The following is a 17,226-nucleotide window of genomic DNA, read 5'->3' as shown; positions in this document are numbered from 1 at the left end:
CTTTAGTTTAGTAAAAAACAGTTGTAAGACCATTGGGCTCGATCAACGTCAAAGGTTTTGTTCAATTATGAGGCCAACTAGTGGTGCAGGCATACCATTTTTTTTGTATTGCCCCAGACTCTTCTCAAACATCAGCGTATCAAATCTGGTGAAAAAAGTCATTTCGTTGCGGAGGTATAACCATTTATGTGTAAAAAACGACAAATTTTGAGGTAATTTTTCGTTTTGTGTAATTTTCGGCCATTTCTGATGGAAATTTTAACATAATGCCAATAGACTTTTTTGTTCAGAAGGTAATGCAATGTTCTTCCTATGGTCGTTTCGAGTCGATCAGAATAACCCTCGCGGAGTTATTCACGCGTGTTTTTTAAGCGCTATTTTGCTGTGCAGAACTAACTGTAAGGCGAAACCTGGCATGCTTGGTATCGTTGGACTCGGCAACAATTCAGGATGCTAAAAAAACAACTCCCATGAAAATCTCTTGACCACAGATAAAGTTATAGGCGTGAAAGTTGCAACCATTGCATAATCACAGTATTTAGTGCTATTTTCCCCGTTATAGCGCCATCTAGTGTCCAATCGGCGAGCTTTTTATATCACGACCTTAGACCGATGGCCTACACATATGATTCAAGCCCCATGATGATATCTCAAACGCCTCTCGAGTTATGGCCGTTTAAATGTTTTAAGCTCCGCCCAGTTCGGTTTTTGGCCACTCCTTGCGTGTTTGAATACAAATTTCAACTTTTTTTCGATAATTATTCATATTCCCACTCCACAGAATCAATCAGCGTTCGTTAGGTTCAGATCGGATGAAAAACCTAGGACTAGTTCGCAAAAGTAGGTTTGAACGTTATCGCCAATAACTAACGAACCGTTTGATTGACAGCAACGCTTCAAGAGGCAAAGTTTTTCGTCATGAACCGATCTATCATATGATGTCATGTTTGTGTATGTATGTCAAACGTCACGTGATACAGGCACCGAAATACGGTATTACGCCCCCTAGTGGCCAAATGACACCATAATTCTTACAGACCTTCTGGAGTAGTACACGAACAAGCACAGTGAGTGTCGTTCCGATCGACCTTCGTTAACCCTGTCAAATCAGCCCTCACACTTCATTGGCCGATGACGGCCATGTTTTTGCAGATACGCCAATGTCCTTCTAGACCCTCATGGTACATTGCACAAAGACACACCATACCAAATATGAAGTGTATCGGGCTTACGGTTGTGTAGTGATAGCCATTTTCGACCTCAAGCTTATTATAGCGCCACCTAGTGGCCAAAATCCGCGTATTTTTTCCTGTGACCCCGGAGTGAGCTGATACACATGTGTACCAAACCGCGTTAAGATATCTCTAACCGTTCACGAGTTATAGCCATTTTCCTGGAGATAGTCTACTTCCGGTATTGAATTTTGGCGCCCCTTAGTGACACTGAAGCGAAATTACACATTCTGTTCGATAATTATTTACCTACTCACTCCACAGATTTCTCCTGCGTTGGAACGATTCCGATCGGGCGAAAAACCTAGGACTAGTTCATTTTGGCTTGAAATGCATATTATGCAAATTAGCGAAAAAATTTGCATACCGGAAATGAAATCGGAGATATACATTTTTTAAGTTTGGAGCCAGGGATTACAATGATACTAAACACTTGAGTGTAGGATGTCCGGTTTAAGAGTTATGAGCCCCAACGCGTCGGGCATTGCTATAGCGCCACCTATGGGCCGATTTGGCTGATTCACTGTATCTGAGTAGCCTGCTAATATACAACCAGTTGACCAAGTGGCAAGTTTCTACGACTTACGGTTTGTGCTGGGCGACGCGTTTTATGGCGGAAAAATAATAATAAATATAGCTGCAAGCAGCAATTGCCGGGTTTCGAGCTTTAAGGCAACGTCAAAAACCTCACACTTCGCTTACCAGACTGAGCAGTTAAACCCGAACACAGCCACAATGAATGTTAGACCACCTCGCTTCAGAAAATGAAAGAGATGGTCAAAAAAGGATCATACAGACTATGTATGCTTACACACAGGTGCACCTATAAGACAAACATGTAATGTCCTTAATGTGACGTTATGAGGATAATTTGTTAAGGAGAATTAGTTTTTCAGATTTATAACGTAACATACAATTCAGAAATGGCCGTGTTTAGTTGAACTACAAGGCCATTGAGTCGTGGTATGGTGCAATGGTGCAAACAGACTGCACAAGTGTACATAAGAAACAAACACAGCAGCGCAGCAGACCGCAAGGACCTACAGTGAACATCAAACACAGCTGGAAAGATAATGCTTGACTTATTTAATGTCCTCCTGAATTGTGTTATGATAACCCCAGGCAGGGCCGCCTTAACCTAATGTGAGGCCCCGGGGCTAAGAGGTTTTGTAGGCCCCCCTTCCCCTCGATTTATAGTCTAATTTTTTTTTTTAAGTGTAATATCTAGGTACATCACAAAATGCATTAGTTTCTTTCGAGACATACAACAGTGAGTTTTCCCTCTTTGAGCCAGAAAACACCATAATATTGTTATTAACATATCACTGAGCCCACTTGAGCATAAACACAAGACACTTTATTTAACAACCACACACAGCAACATGTGGTGATAATAAAACCAAAATGTGTGAAAGTATATATGTTTATAAGCTTTATATTTATATAGTTTTTGGAAAATATAAATTTGCAGAAAATTGCCACTCACAACTAAATGCTCACCACAGTTTTAAAAATATAATAAGTTAAAGTTAGTTTTAAAGTGAAAATGCATTAATGATAACAAAAGATAAGTCTTTATAGACAGAATCTTGTTAAATGCATTAATGATAACAAAAGATAAGTCTTTAGACAGAATCTTGTTTTTTAATCAGTTATTTATTTTGTAGGCTATTGAAGATATAGTATGCATTGTATTTAGTATTTATGCATACATAAGCATGTAAAACGACCAAGTATGAATATGCACAAGACAGACAGGGAACATACCTGTATATAAGATCTTAAGATAATGAGATTATAATGGTGCTATCAGGGGATGATCATTTGAGATGGTCTAGTCGCTCTTTACTTTCTTAGACTTGCACCTTTACCGTTGCGTCTCTTTCTCGTCTTTCTAAACCAACAGATGTGTGTACTGTGAGCTAACGTCGCGTCAAACATCGCTCCACCTGCGCACGCGTCACTGATATAAACGCGAGTAAACTTAAACTTTATAACAACTTACAGCATTATGTGCGGGAACTCCTTTCTTAATTTAGCGGCACAGTTTCTTGTGCACGTTTGGAGAGACTTCTGCATGCCAGAGACTCAGACAGCTGCACGAGCACAGAGAGAGCAAACGAGCGAGCGCGCGCGCGAAAGAGAGAGAGACCTGCACCTCAGTGCTTATTATGAAATTTCAGAAATTACTCTTTCATTTGTTGGTGGATTATTTCCCGTTTCTCTGTCACACTCAGTCTAACATGCAGGAATGTCAAGTTGACAACGCGCACTTAATTACATCACGCGGAATAAAAAATATGTTACGTCTAACATTTTATTTCACGTTAAGTTACAACGGACCAATCAGCAGCCATGTAACGTGCAATTAGAGTGATTGACAGAAAACCTGACAAGTTACAAAACAATATGACCTTTTCAGCTCATCATGAACGCAAACTTGGGAGGCCCTTGAACTTGGGAGGCCCCTGGGCTTCATCATGGCTAAACACTTCAGTTTAGTGAAAAAACTGTTGTAAGACCATTGGGCTCGCTCAATGTCAAAGGTTTTGTTCAATTATGAGGCCAACTAGTGGTGCAGGCATATTATTTTTTGGGTATTGCCTCAGACTCTGCTCAGACATCAGTGTATCAAATCTGGTGAAAAAATGTCATTTCGTTGCAGAGGTATAACCATTTATGTGTAAAAACGACAAATTTTGGGGTAATTTTTCGTTTTTTGTAATTTTCAGCCATTTCTGATGAAAATTTTAACATAACGCCAATAGACTTTTTTGTTCAGAAGGTAATGCATTGTTCTTCCTATGGTCGTTTCGAGTCGATCGGAATAACCCTCGCAGAGTTATTCGCGCGTGTTTTTTAAGCGCTATTTTCCTGTGCAGAACTAACTGTAAGGCGAAACCTGGCATGCTTGGTATCGTAGGACTCGGAAACAATTCAGGATGCTAAAAAAAACAACTCCCATGAAAATCTCTTGACCACAGATAAAGTTATAGGCGTGAAAGTTGGAACCATTGCATAATCACAGAATATAGTGCCATTATCCCCGTTATAGCGCCATCTAGTGTCCGATCAGCAAGATTTTTATATCGCGACCTTAGACCGATGGCCTACACATATGATTCAAGCCCTATGATGATATCTCAAACGCCTCTCGAGTTATGGCCGTTTAAATGTTTTAAGCTCCGCCCAGTTCGGTTTTTGGCCACTCCTTGCATGTTTGAATACAAATTTCAACTTTTTTTCGATAATTATTCATATTCACACTCCACAGAATCAATCAGCCTTGGTTAGGTTCGGATCGGGCAAAAAACCTAGGACTAGTTTGCAAAAGTATATTTGAATGTTATCGTCAATAACTAACGAACCGTTTGATTGACAGCAATGCTTCAAGAGGCAAAGTTTTTTGTCATGAGCCGATCTATCATATGATGTCATGTTTGTGTGTGTATGTCAAACGTCACGTGATACAGGCACCGAAATATGGTATTACGCCCCCTAGTGGCCAAATTACACCACAAATCTTACAGGCCTTCAGGAGCAGTACACGAAGAAGCACAGTGCGTTTCCTTCCGATCGACCTCCGTTAACCCTGTCAAATCAGTCCTCAACATTCATTGGCTGATGACGGCCATGTTTTTGGAGAAACGCCAATGTCCTTCTAGACCCTCATGGTACATTGCACAAAGACACACCATACAAAATATTAAGTGTATCGGGCTAACGGTTGTGTAGTAATAGCCATTCCCGAGCTCAAGCCTGTTATAGCGCCACCTAGTGGCCAAAATCGGCATCTTTTTTACTGTGACCCCGGACTGAGCTAGTACACATGTGTACCAAACCTCGTTAAGATATCTCAAACCGTTCACCAGTTATAGCCATTTCAGTGATGGTAGGCTACTTCCTGTATGGAGTTTTGGCGCCCCTTAGTGACCCTAAAGCGAAATTTCAAATTCTGTTCGATAATTATTTACCTACTCACTCCACAGATTTCTCCTGCATTGGAACGGTTCCGATCGGGCGAAAAACCTAGGACTAGTTCATTTTGGCTTGAAATGTATATTATGCAAATTAGCGGAAAAATTTGCATACCGGAAATGAAATCGGAGATATACATTTTTTAAGTTTGGAGCCAGGGATTACAATGATACCAAACACTTGAGTGTATGATGTCCGGTTTAGGAGTTATGAGCCCCAACACGTCGAGCATTGCTATAGCGCCACCTATGGGCCGATTTGGCTGATTCACTGTATCTGAGTAGCCTGCTAATATACAACCAGTTGACCAAGTGGCAAGTTTCTACGACTTACGGTTTGGGCTGGGCAACGCGTTTTACCGTGGAAAAATAATAAATAATAATAATAATAAAACAGACAAATACAATAGGTTTTTAAGCACTTCGTGCTCAAAACCCTAATAATTAAAGCTGCAAGCAGCATTTACCGGGTTTCGAGCATTAAAGCACATCAGAGACGTCAGACGTCGTCGACCAGGCTGATACACCACATCGCATGCAGAAAAACGAAAGAGATGGTCAGAAACGGTTCATACAGACTATGTATGCTTACACACAGGTGCACCTATAGGACAAATATGTCACGTCCTTAATGTTAAGTCATTCAGATAATATGTTAACGAGAATTAGTTTTTCAGATTTATACCGTAACATACAATTCAGAAATGGCCGTGTTTAGTTGAACTACAAGGCCATTGAGTCGTGGTATGGTGCAATGGTGTAAACAGACTGCAGACGTGCACATAAGGCACACACACAGCAGCGCAGCAAACCGCAAGGACCTACAGTGGACAGCAAACACAGCTAGAAAGATAATGCTTGACTTATTTAATGTCCTCCTTAATTGTGTTCTGATAACTCCAGGACTAAGCATAAGGCAAAACCTGGCATGTTTGGTATCGTTGGACTCTGCAACACTTCAGGACTCCTGTGAAAAAAGTCTCATGAAAATACGGTGACTGCAGCCAAAGATTTAGGTTTCTAAAATATGCTTCCGACCACTAGGTGATGGTGCAACAAAACTGCAGGCTCCCTCAGGTCCTGACTGCCATCAGAATTACCAATTACTGTGTCATTACGCATACGTTTGGCGAAGATACAACCTTAAATACATTAGCTATCAGCAAAAAAACAGCTCTCATTCAGTGAAATTTCTCTGCTCTCTACTCACTTTTAAGTGAAAATAACAAATAACCACAGGGTGGCACTACGACAAAATTGTGCATGCAACGTCAGGTCATGACTTTGTTACATCTAGCTAGTATCATGGCTGAACACTTTAGTTTAGTGAAAAAAACAGTTGTAAGACCATTGGGCTCACTCAATGTCAAAGGTTTTGTTCAATTTTGAGGCCAACTAGTGTTGCAGGCATATTATTTTTTGGGTATTGCCTCAGACTCTGCTCAGACATCAGTGTATCAAATCTGGTGAAAAAATGTCATTTCGTTGCGGAGGTATAACCATTTATGTGTAAAAACGACAAATTTTGGGGTAATTTTTCGTTTTTTGTAATTTTCTGCCATTTCTGATGAAAATTTTAACATAACGCCAATAGACTTTTTTGTTCAGAAGGTAATGCAATGTTCTTCCTATGGTCGTTTCGAGTCGATCGGAATAACCCTCGCGGAGTTATTCGCACGTGTTTTTTAAGCGCTATTTTCCTGTGCAGAACTAACTGTAAGGCGAAACCTGGCATGCTTGGTATCGTAGGACTCGGAAACAATTCAGGATGCTAAAAAACACAACTCCCATGAAAATCTCTTGACCACAGATAAAGTTATAGGCGTGAAAGTTGGAACCATTGCATAATCACAGTATTAAGTGCCATTTTCCCCGTTATAGCGCCATCTAGTGTCCGATCGGCGAGATTTTTATATCACGACCTTAGACCGATGGCCTACACATATGATTCAAGCCCCATGATGATATCTCAAACCGTTCTCGAGTTATGGCCGTTTAAATGTTCTAAGCTCCGCCCAGTTCGGTTTTTGGCCACTCCTCCCGTGTATGAATACAAATTTCAACTTTTTTTCGATAATTATTCATATTACCACTCCACAGAATCAATCAGCTTTCGTTAGGTTCAGATCGGATGAAAAACCTAGGACTAGTTCGCAAAAGTAGGTTTGAACGTTATCGCCAATAACTAACGAACCGTTTGATTGACAGCAACGCTTCAAGAGGCAAAGTTTTTCGTCATGAACCGATCTATCATATGATGTCATGTTTGTGTGTGTATGTCAAACGTCACGTGATACAGACACCGAAATACGGTATTACGCCCCCTAGTGGCCAAATGACACCATAATTTTTACAGACCTTCTGGAGCAGTACACGAACAAGCACAGTGAGTGTCGTTCCGATCGACCTTCGTTAACCCTGTCAAATCAGCCCTCACACTTCATTGGCCGATGACGGCCATGTTTTTGCAGAAACGCCAATGTCCTTCTATACTCTCATGGTACATTGCACAAAGACACACTATACCAAATATGAAGTGTATCGGGCTTACAGTTGTGTAGTGATAGCCATTTTCGACCTCAAGCTTATTATAGCGCCACCTAGTGGCCAAAATCCGCGTATTTTTTCCTGTGACCCCGGAGTGAGCTGATACACATGTGTACCAAACCGCGTTAAGATATCTCTAACCGTTTACGAGTTATAGCCATTTTCCTGGAGATAGTCTACTTCCGGTATTGAATTTTGGCGCCCCTTAGTGACACTGAAGCGAAATTACACATTCTGTTCGATAATTATTTACCTACTCACTCCACAGATTTCTCCTGCGTTGGAACGATTCCGATCGGGCGAAAAACCTAGGACTAGTTTACTTTTGCTTGAAATGCATATTATGCAAATTAGCGAAAAAATTTGCATACCGGAAATGAAATCGGAGATATACATTTTTTAAGTTTGGAGCCAGGGATTACAATGATACCAAACACTTGAGTGTAGGATGTGCGGTTTAGGAGTTATGAACCCCAACGCGTCGGGCATTGCTATAGCGCCACCTATGGGCCGATTTGGCTGATTCACTGTATCTGAGTAGCCTGCTAATATACAACCAGTTGACCAAGTGGCAAGTTTCTACGACTTACGGTTTGTGCTGGGCGACGCGTTTTATGGCGGAAAAATAATAATAATAATAATAATAATAATAAAACAGACAAATACAATAGGTTTTCAGCACTTCGTGCTCGAAACCCTAATAATAATAATATAGCTGCAAGCAGCGATTAGCGGGGTTCAAGCGATCTGGGACCTTAAAGGGGTCATAGCGTGAAAATCTGACTTTTTCCAAGTGTAAGTGCTATAATTGGGTCCCCAGTGCTTATATCAACCTAGAAAACATGAAAAAGATAAAAAATAAAATAATCGAGAGCACAATTGAATTTCAATTACAACAAACCACCATCATTGTGATCAGTATTTGCATTTCATCCACTCATTTGCATTTTAAAGGAAACACCCAAAAACTGCACAATTTTGCTCAGGCCTACAAAGTGTCAATTTTAACATGCTATAATAAATGATCTGTGGAGTATTTTGAGATAACACTTCACATACACACTCTGGGTACACAAACAATTTATTTTACATCTTTAAAAAATCTCATTATATGAACCTTTAAGACCTTTAAGGGCATGCCTGTTTAGATTTGCTGCATTGTTATCAAATATACTTAGAATATGAAATACTAACATGTTACCAATTAGGTAAATTTTCTGAAGAGAAAATTATGTGGTGCATGCTGTTGCAAGATTTGTCACACAAAATGTTTCAAAAATTGTTAACATGAGACAAAACAGCCCACCACAATTTCTCTACGATGTTCTGATATAGAGATATAGGTCTCATATGGCTAATCTATAACACAGCAATGATGAAGAATAAGCTAAAACACATACATGCATTTACACACAGAAGCAGAAATGGCAGGGTTAGGAAATAAGACTTTGAAATAAATGACCAATCTCCATATGCTTGGTGTCCTTTAAGAGTTCATCAACCTATTTAAATGTTTATCCTATGTTCGAATGTCACATGACTGTTAAAACGGATACCGTCAGAATGATTGACGAAATGTTATTTTAACATAATAATACTGACTTCATAAAGTTAAATCATGCATCCATTGATGAAACCTGTGAACACAATTTCATTGAGTATACATTTTAAATACTAAATAATAATTTTAGCCAGCAGATGGCAGAAGATGACCTTCTGCCATCTGTTGGCTAAAATTATTGTTTTCCTTTTACAATTAATTTAACATAAAATTAGTATTGAATATTTAAAAGTAAATAAAGGTAGACACATTTTTAACTCAAATCCTGATAAGCATGCTCTTAAGTATATTAATGAGGGTCTGTGTTTCACACAGAGAGTATATATTTTTCATATAATCCTTTTATTGTGTTATTGTAAGAGAATACTAATTTATGGATTTGGAAACAATAAAGCAAAGTTACATATTTTAATAGAAACATTTTTAGGCTCTGTCATGTTAAATTGTCAAATAGTGGTATAGCTCTGCAATTATTTTCATGTGATTTTAGGCTGGGCCAATAAATAACTGATCCAGATATGTTTTCAATATCAAATTATGTCAATAACAAATGTCATGTTATTTAGTAGATTTGCAGCAGATTTGCTGGTGAGCATTTGTCTGTGTTACTTTCATAAAGTGCTGCTTTTTAGTTGGGTTCTAGCAGGTCATTTATGTGAATAATAACCAATTGCATTATCACATGAAGTTTTTGGTGCAATATTTGAAAAATAACATATAAAAATGTAACAACTTTGTATTATACATCATGTCAGGACACGTTTATGTCATGGAAGGTAGAATAGAATCCTAATGCTACTGATGTAAATAAATGGAGATAATGAAAAACTTTAATCCATATCTTTATGAGTTCCTTTAAACACACATGCTGCAATTCAGTCGTACAAATGGCACCTACACCAATGTGTGACATCACATGAAATCTATGCTTACAAAAGCAGGTATTCAAATTCATTACATTTTGTATTTGATATACCTTTACACACAGAGGACAGAAAAATGTACTGCGCTGATTTTATTGTTGTTGACTGAAAAAATTCTAGTAGTTTTGAAAAGTTGTTTTTGTAATTCAAAGCTAAACAACTAAAGGAATAAGACGTACAATTGGTGATAACAATTTGGCATTCATATTTGCTCACAGACTACAGGAAATTGTATTGCATTGGCTTTAGTGGTGTTGAGTGAAAAACCAAGTATTAGTTCACAAAATAGTTTTTTCATATAAACATAAACATATAGAGCAGTGGTTCTCTACTCCGTTTCTGGAGAACCACTGCTCTGCACATTTTGTATGTTTCTCTCATCTGACACAATCAGTTTAGTTAATAGAGATCTCTACTATTGTGCTGATTATGTGAAGCAGGTGTGTTGAGAACCACTGATCTAGAGAACTGTTTACTTTGCACACATTGTGTTAGATGCAAAGATTTTCAGAAAGATGAACTAAAAATCCTCACAGACACTTGGAAACATAAGACCAACAGTCCCATGAGTTTAGTTGTAATCACACACCATTAGGCTTGACTCGTACATGGTTAATACTGGTTGGCTGTTGAGTGGCATGTTTTCAAAGATAAATAATTATCCTCATAGACCATTATAAGAACCTGAAAGTAGATGTAATGTGCAAAATAACAAGTAGGTCAGACAAATATTTATGTGTCATATACATATGCTATAGTTATGGTTATTTGTTCTTAAGTTATAGCGCCACCTAATGGACAATCTCTGCAATTTTTTGCATGTGACCTCAGCTTGGGTCTATACATATGTGTACCAAGTTTCATGTTGATATCTCATTCCTATCATAAATGATAGCAATTTAAGTATTTGTGGCCCCGCCTCTTCGTACTTTTGACCGTAGTGTTGCGACGACGAGTGCAAAGTTCAACTTTTTTTTGATAATTATTGATATTCAGTGTCTAAGGAATATTCCAGCACTGGATTGGTTCAGATCGGTCAAAAAACCTAGGACTAGTTCGCAAAAGTAGGTTTAAGAGAAAATTATGAATATCTAACAAACGATTCGACTGAGACAAGTGCTTCTTGAGGAAAAGTTGTTCATTAAATGTAGCTCTATTAAATGATATAAAGATCTTGTTGATATCTGAAACACTGCATAATACACAATCACTTAAACATTGAAAAAACGTGATAGCGCCTCCCGGAGGCCGAATTTTTTCTTACTCTGCACAGACCTTCATGGCCAAGAGACAAACAGGTCCACCACGTTTCGTTTCGATCGGCCTCCGTTAACCCTGCCCAATAGCTGCTTTTTCTTGATTGGCCGATGGCGGCCATGTTTTTTGAGCTACGCGAAATTCCTTTCCCACACAGATAGTACCCTAGACCAAGAGCACCCGTGCCAAATCTCAAGTTGATCGGTCCCATATTTCTCTAGTTACAGCTCTTCAAAGTTGAAGTAGTGTTATAGCGCCAACTAGTGGTCAAGCGATGCAATTTTTTGCACGTGACCCCAGAATAGTCCGCTGTATATGTGTACCAAATTTGGTTTCGATACCTCTTTCCAATCCCAAGTTACAGCCATTGAAGTCCAAGAGGCTCCGCCCATTGGGGGCGTTTGGGCGTGGCTTGACGACGACGAGTATAAAGTTCAACTTTTTTTTGATAACTTTTCATATTCACACTCCAAGGAATATTACAGCACTGGAACGGTTCCGATCGGACAAAAAACCTAGGACTAGTTCGTTTTTATTTTTTTCGACAAAATCGAAAATAGCGAAAAAATTTTCATGACGGAAATGAAATCGGAGATATACGTTTTGTTCGTCTTGACGCAAGGAATCCAGGGATATAAGACACTTGACATTTGGACAAGAATTCTGGGAGTTATGAGCATCAACGCGTTTGTTATCGCTATAGCGCCACCTATAGGCCAATCGGGTTGAAACTCTATCAACCTCTCCCCAAATTGGGTCCTACCATTTGGCCAAGTCTCAAGTCTCTAGGCCTTACGGTTTGGTCTGCACGATCCGTTTTACGGCAGAAGAAAAATAATAAAAAGAATAAAAATCCATACAAATACAATAGGGTTTCAGCCCTTCGGGCTTGAACCCCTAATTAAAGCTGCAAGCAGCATTTACCGGGTTTCGAGCATTAAAGCACATCAGAGACGTCAGACGTCGTCGACCAGGCTGATACACCACATCGCATGCAGAAAAACGAAAGAGATGGTCAGAAACGGTTCATACAGACTATGTATGCTTACACACAGGTGCACCTATAGGACAAATATGTCACGTCCTTAATGTTAAGTCATTCAGATAATATGTTAACGAGAATTAGTTTTTCAGATTTATACCGTAACATACAATTCAGAAATGGCCGTGTTTAGTTGAACTACAAGGCCATTGAGTCGTGGTATGGTGCAATGGTGTAAACAGACTGCAGACGTGCACATAAGGCACACACACAGCAGCGCAGCAAACCGCAAGGACCTACAGTGGACAGCAAACACAGCTAGAAAGATAATGCTTGACTTATTTAATGTCCTCCTTAATTGTGTTCTGATAACTCCAGGACTAAGCATAAGGCAAAACCTGGCATGTTTGGTATCGTTGGACTCTGCAACACTTCAGGACTCCTGTGAAAAAAGTCTCATGAAAATACGGTGACTGCAGCCAAAGATTTAGGTTTCTAAAATATGCTTCCGACCACTAGGTGATGGTGCAACAAAACTGCAGGCTCCCTCAGGTCCTGACTGCCATCAGAATTACCAATTACTGTGTCATTACGCATACGTTTGGCGAAGATACAACCTTAAATACATTAGCTATCAGCAAAAAAACAGCTCTCATTCAGTGAAATTTCTCTGCTCTCTACTCACTTTTAAGTGAAAATAACAAATAACCACAGGGTGGCACTACGACAAAATTGTGCATGCAACGTCAGGTCATGACTTTGTTACATCTAGCTAGTATCATGGCTGAACACTTTAGTTTAGTGAAAAAAACAGTTGTAAGACCATTGGGCTCACTCAATGTCAAAGGTTTTGTTCAATTTTGAGGCCAACTAGTGTTGCAGGCATATTATTTTTTGGGTATTGCCTCAGACTCTGCTCAGACATCAGTGTATCAAATCTGGTGAAAAAATGTCATTTCGTTGCGGAGGTATAACCATTTATGTGTAAAAACGACAAATTTTGGGGTAATTTTTCGTTTTTTGTAATTTTCTGCCATTTCTGATGAAAATTTTAACATAACGCCAATAGACTTTTTTGTTCAGAAGGTAATGCAATGTTCTTCCTATGGTCGTTTCGAGTCGATCGGAATAACCCTCGCGGAGTTATTCGCACGTGTTTTTTAAGCGCTATTTTCCTGTGCAGAACTAACTGTAAGGCGAAACCTGGCATGCTTGGTATCGTAGGACTCGGAAACAATTCAGGATGCTAAAAAACACAACTCCCATGAAAATCTCTTGACCACAGATAAAGTTATAGGCGTGAAAGTTGGAACCATTGCATAATCACAGTATTAAGTGCCATTTTCCCCGTTATAGCGCCATCTAGTGTCCGATCGGCGAGATTTTTATATCACGACCTTAGACCGATGGCCTACACATATGATTCAAGCCCCATGATGATATCTCAAACCGTTCTCGAGTTATGGCCGTTTAAATGTTCTAAGCTCCGCCCAGTTCGGTTTTTGGCCACTCCTCCCGTGTATGAATACAAATTTCAACTTTTTTTCGATAATTATTCATATTACCACTCCACAGAATCAATCAGCTTTCGTTAGGTTCAGATCGGATGAAAAACCTAGGACTAGTTCGCAAAAGTAGGTTTGAACGTTATCGCCAATAACTAACGAACCGTTTGATTGACAACAACGCTTCAAGAGGCAAAGTTTTTCGTCATGAACCGATCTATCATATGATGTCATGTTTGTGTGTGTATGTCAAACGTCACGTGATACAGACACCGAAATACGGTATTACGCCCCCTAGTGGCCAAATGACACCATAATTTTTACAGACCTTCTGGAGCAGTACACGAACAAGCACAGTGAGTGTCGTTCCGATCGACCTTCGTTAACCCTGTCAAATCAGCCCTCACACTTCATTGGCCGATGACGGCCATGTTTTTGCAGAAACGCCAATGTCCTTCTATACTCTCATGGTACATTGCACAAAGACACACTATACCAAATATGAAGTGTATCGGGCTTACAGTTGTGTAGTGATAGCCATTTTCGACCTCAAGCTTATTATAGCGCCACCTAGTGGCCAAAATCCGCGTATTTTTTCCTGTGACCCCGGAGTGAGCTGATACACATGTGTACCAAACCGCGTTAAGATATCTCTAACCGTTTACGAGTTATAGCCATTTTCCTGGAGATAGTCTACTTCCGGTATTGAATTTTGGCGCCCCTTAGTGACACTGAAGCGAAATTACACATTCTGTTCGATAATTATTTACCTACTCACTCCACAGATTTCTCCTGCGTTGGAACGATTCCGATCGGGCGAAAAACCTAGGACTAGTTTACTTTTGCTTGAAATGCATATTATGCAAATTAGCGAAAAAATTTGCATACCGGAAATGAAATCGGAGATATACATTTTTTAAGTTTGGAGCCAGGGATTACAATGATACCAAACACTTGAGTGTAGGATGTGCGGTTTAGGAGTTATGAACCCCAACGCGTCGGGCATTGCTATAGCGCCACCTATGGGCCGATTTGGCTGATTCACTGTATCTGAGTAGCCTGCTAATATACAACCAGTTGACCAAGTGGCAAGTTTCTACGACTTACGGTTTGTGCTGGGCGACGCGTTTTATGGCGGAAAAATAATAATAATAATAATAATAAATATAGCTGCAAGCAGCGATTACCGGGGTTCAAGCGATTTGGAACATTAAGACCTTTAAGGGCATGGCTGTGTAGATTTGCTGCATTGTACAAAATAAATGATGAAAAATAAGATACCAGACACACGTGTTCAAAGTATCAGCAAAAAAGTGCTATCATTCAGTGAAATGTCTCCCTCTCTTCTCACGGAACATTGACAAATGGAACACTGAAGGAAATGTTTGTGGTGCTTGCATTGGCAAAACTCGGGTCACAAAATGTTAAAATAGTGTTTGTGAGTCAAAAGAGCTGAACCCCATGTCTCTACGATTTTCTGATACAGAGATACAGCTCTTGCTAAATGGTTGCTAGGGTATTCTCATTGGTTGCTAGGGAGTGACTTGCAATCCACCAATGATTATACTCAAAGTCATGAAAGGAATAATCCATGATGACTCATGATTTTAAATGTAAGGTTACGGTATTTTTAAGTGAAAATAAGAAATTACCACTAGTTGGCGCTATGACAAAGTCGTGCATGGAATCTCAGGTCATGACTGTGTTACATCTAGCTAGTATAATGGCTATACACTTTAGTTTAGTGAAAAAACAGTTGTATGACCATTGGGCTTGCTCAATGTCAAAGGTTTTGTTCAATTATGAGGCCAACTAGTGGTGCAGGCATACCATTTTTTTTGTATTGGCTCAGACTGTGCTCAGACATCAGCGTATCAAATCTGGTGAAAAAATATCATTCTGTTGCGGAGTTATAACCATTTATGTGTAAAAAACACAAAATTTTGAGGTAACTTTTCGTTTTTTGCAATTTTCGGCCATTTCTGATGGAAATTTTAACATAACGCCAATAGAACTTTTTGTTCAGAAGGTAATACAATGTTCTTCCTATGGTCGTTTCGAGTCGATCGGAATAACCCTCGCGGAGTTATTCGCACGTGTTTTTTAAGCGCTAATTTCCTGTGCAGAACCAACCGTAAAGCAAAACCTGGCATGCTTGGTATCGTTGGACTCAGCAACAATTCAGGACTCCAAGGAAAAAAGTCGAATGAAAATACGTTAAACTCAGCCTAAGTTATAAGCATTATTTGATTCGTCTGACCACTAGGTGGCGCTGTGACGAAACGCTGCATGAAACCTCAGGCCATGACTCTCATCACAAGTACCAAGTGTCGTGTTGATACTTCATTCTCTGTCCCCAGTTATAGCCAATAATGTTCTAGTGCCTGCCCACAATTCAGACGTTTGGGCGTGGCATGTTGACCGTGAGTCGAAAGTTCAACTTTTTTTTAATAATTATTGATATTCAAACTCCAAGGAACATTTTAGCACTGGAATGATTCCGATCGGGCGAAAAACCAAGGACTAGTTCGTTTTTATTTTTTTCAACAAAATCGAAAATAGCGGAAAATTTTTCATGGCGGAAATAAAATCGGAGATATACATTTTGTTCGTCTTGATGCAAGGAATCCAGGGATATGAGACACTTGACATTTGGACAAGAAATGTGGGAGGTATGAGCCTAAACGCGTTTGCCATCGCTGTAGCGCCCCCCATAGGCCGATTGGGTTCATGCTCTGTCAAGTTCGCGCACGAATGAGACCTATCATTTGGCCAAGTCTCAAGTCTCTAGGCCTTACGGTTTGGTCTGCACGATCCGTTTTACGGCAGAAGAAAAATAATAAAAAGAATAAAAAATATAGCTGCTAGCAGCGATTACCGGGGTTCAAGCCATTTAGATCACAAGACGTTTAAGGACATGGCCATATAGATATTCTGCATTGTATATTGTACACACACACGTTTATCTGAGAAAGGAGAAACAAGACTGTTAAAGAACAAGACTTAATATTGACATGGTTACACACTCATTTGGTATGTTTTTTTTATAAAAAACTAAAAATATATAATTCTTACTGCAAATGTCGTGTAAGTGCCTCCAAAATTATGTTCACGTTTCACAGCTTTCATAAAATGACATGAGTGTTAAAACTGATAACTCAGAACAATTGAAGTGGTAGTCTTTAACTAAATGTGATTTTAATATTATAACAGTAAAATCATGAAGTTAAAAGTGCAGTGTG

The sequence above is a fragment of the Paramisgurnus dabryanus genome, chromosome 3 (assembly GCF_030506205.2).
Source record: "Paramisgurnus dabryanus chromosome 3, PD_genome_1.1, whole genome shotgun sequence".
NCBI classification, from domain to species: Eukaryota; Metazoa; Chordata; class Actinopteri; order Cypriniformes; family Cobitidae; genus Paramisgurnus; species Paramisgurnus dabryanus.
Note: the sequence above shows the minus strand (reverse complement) of the source record.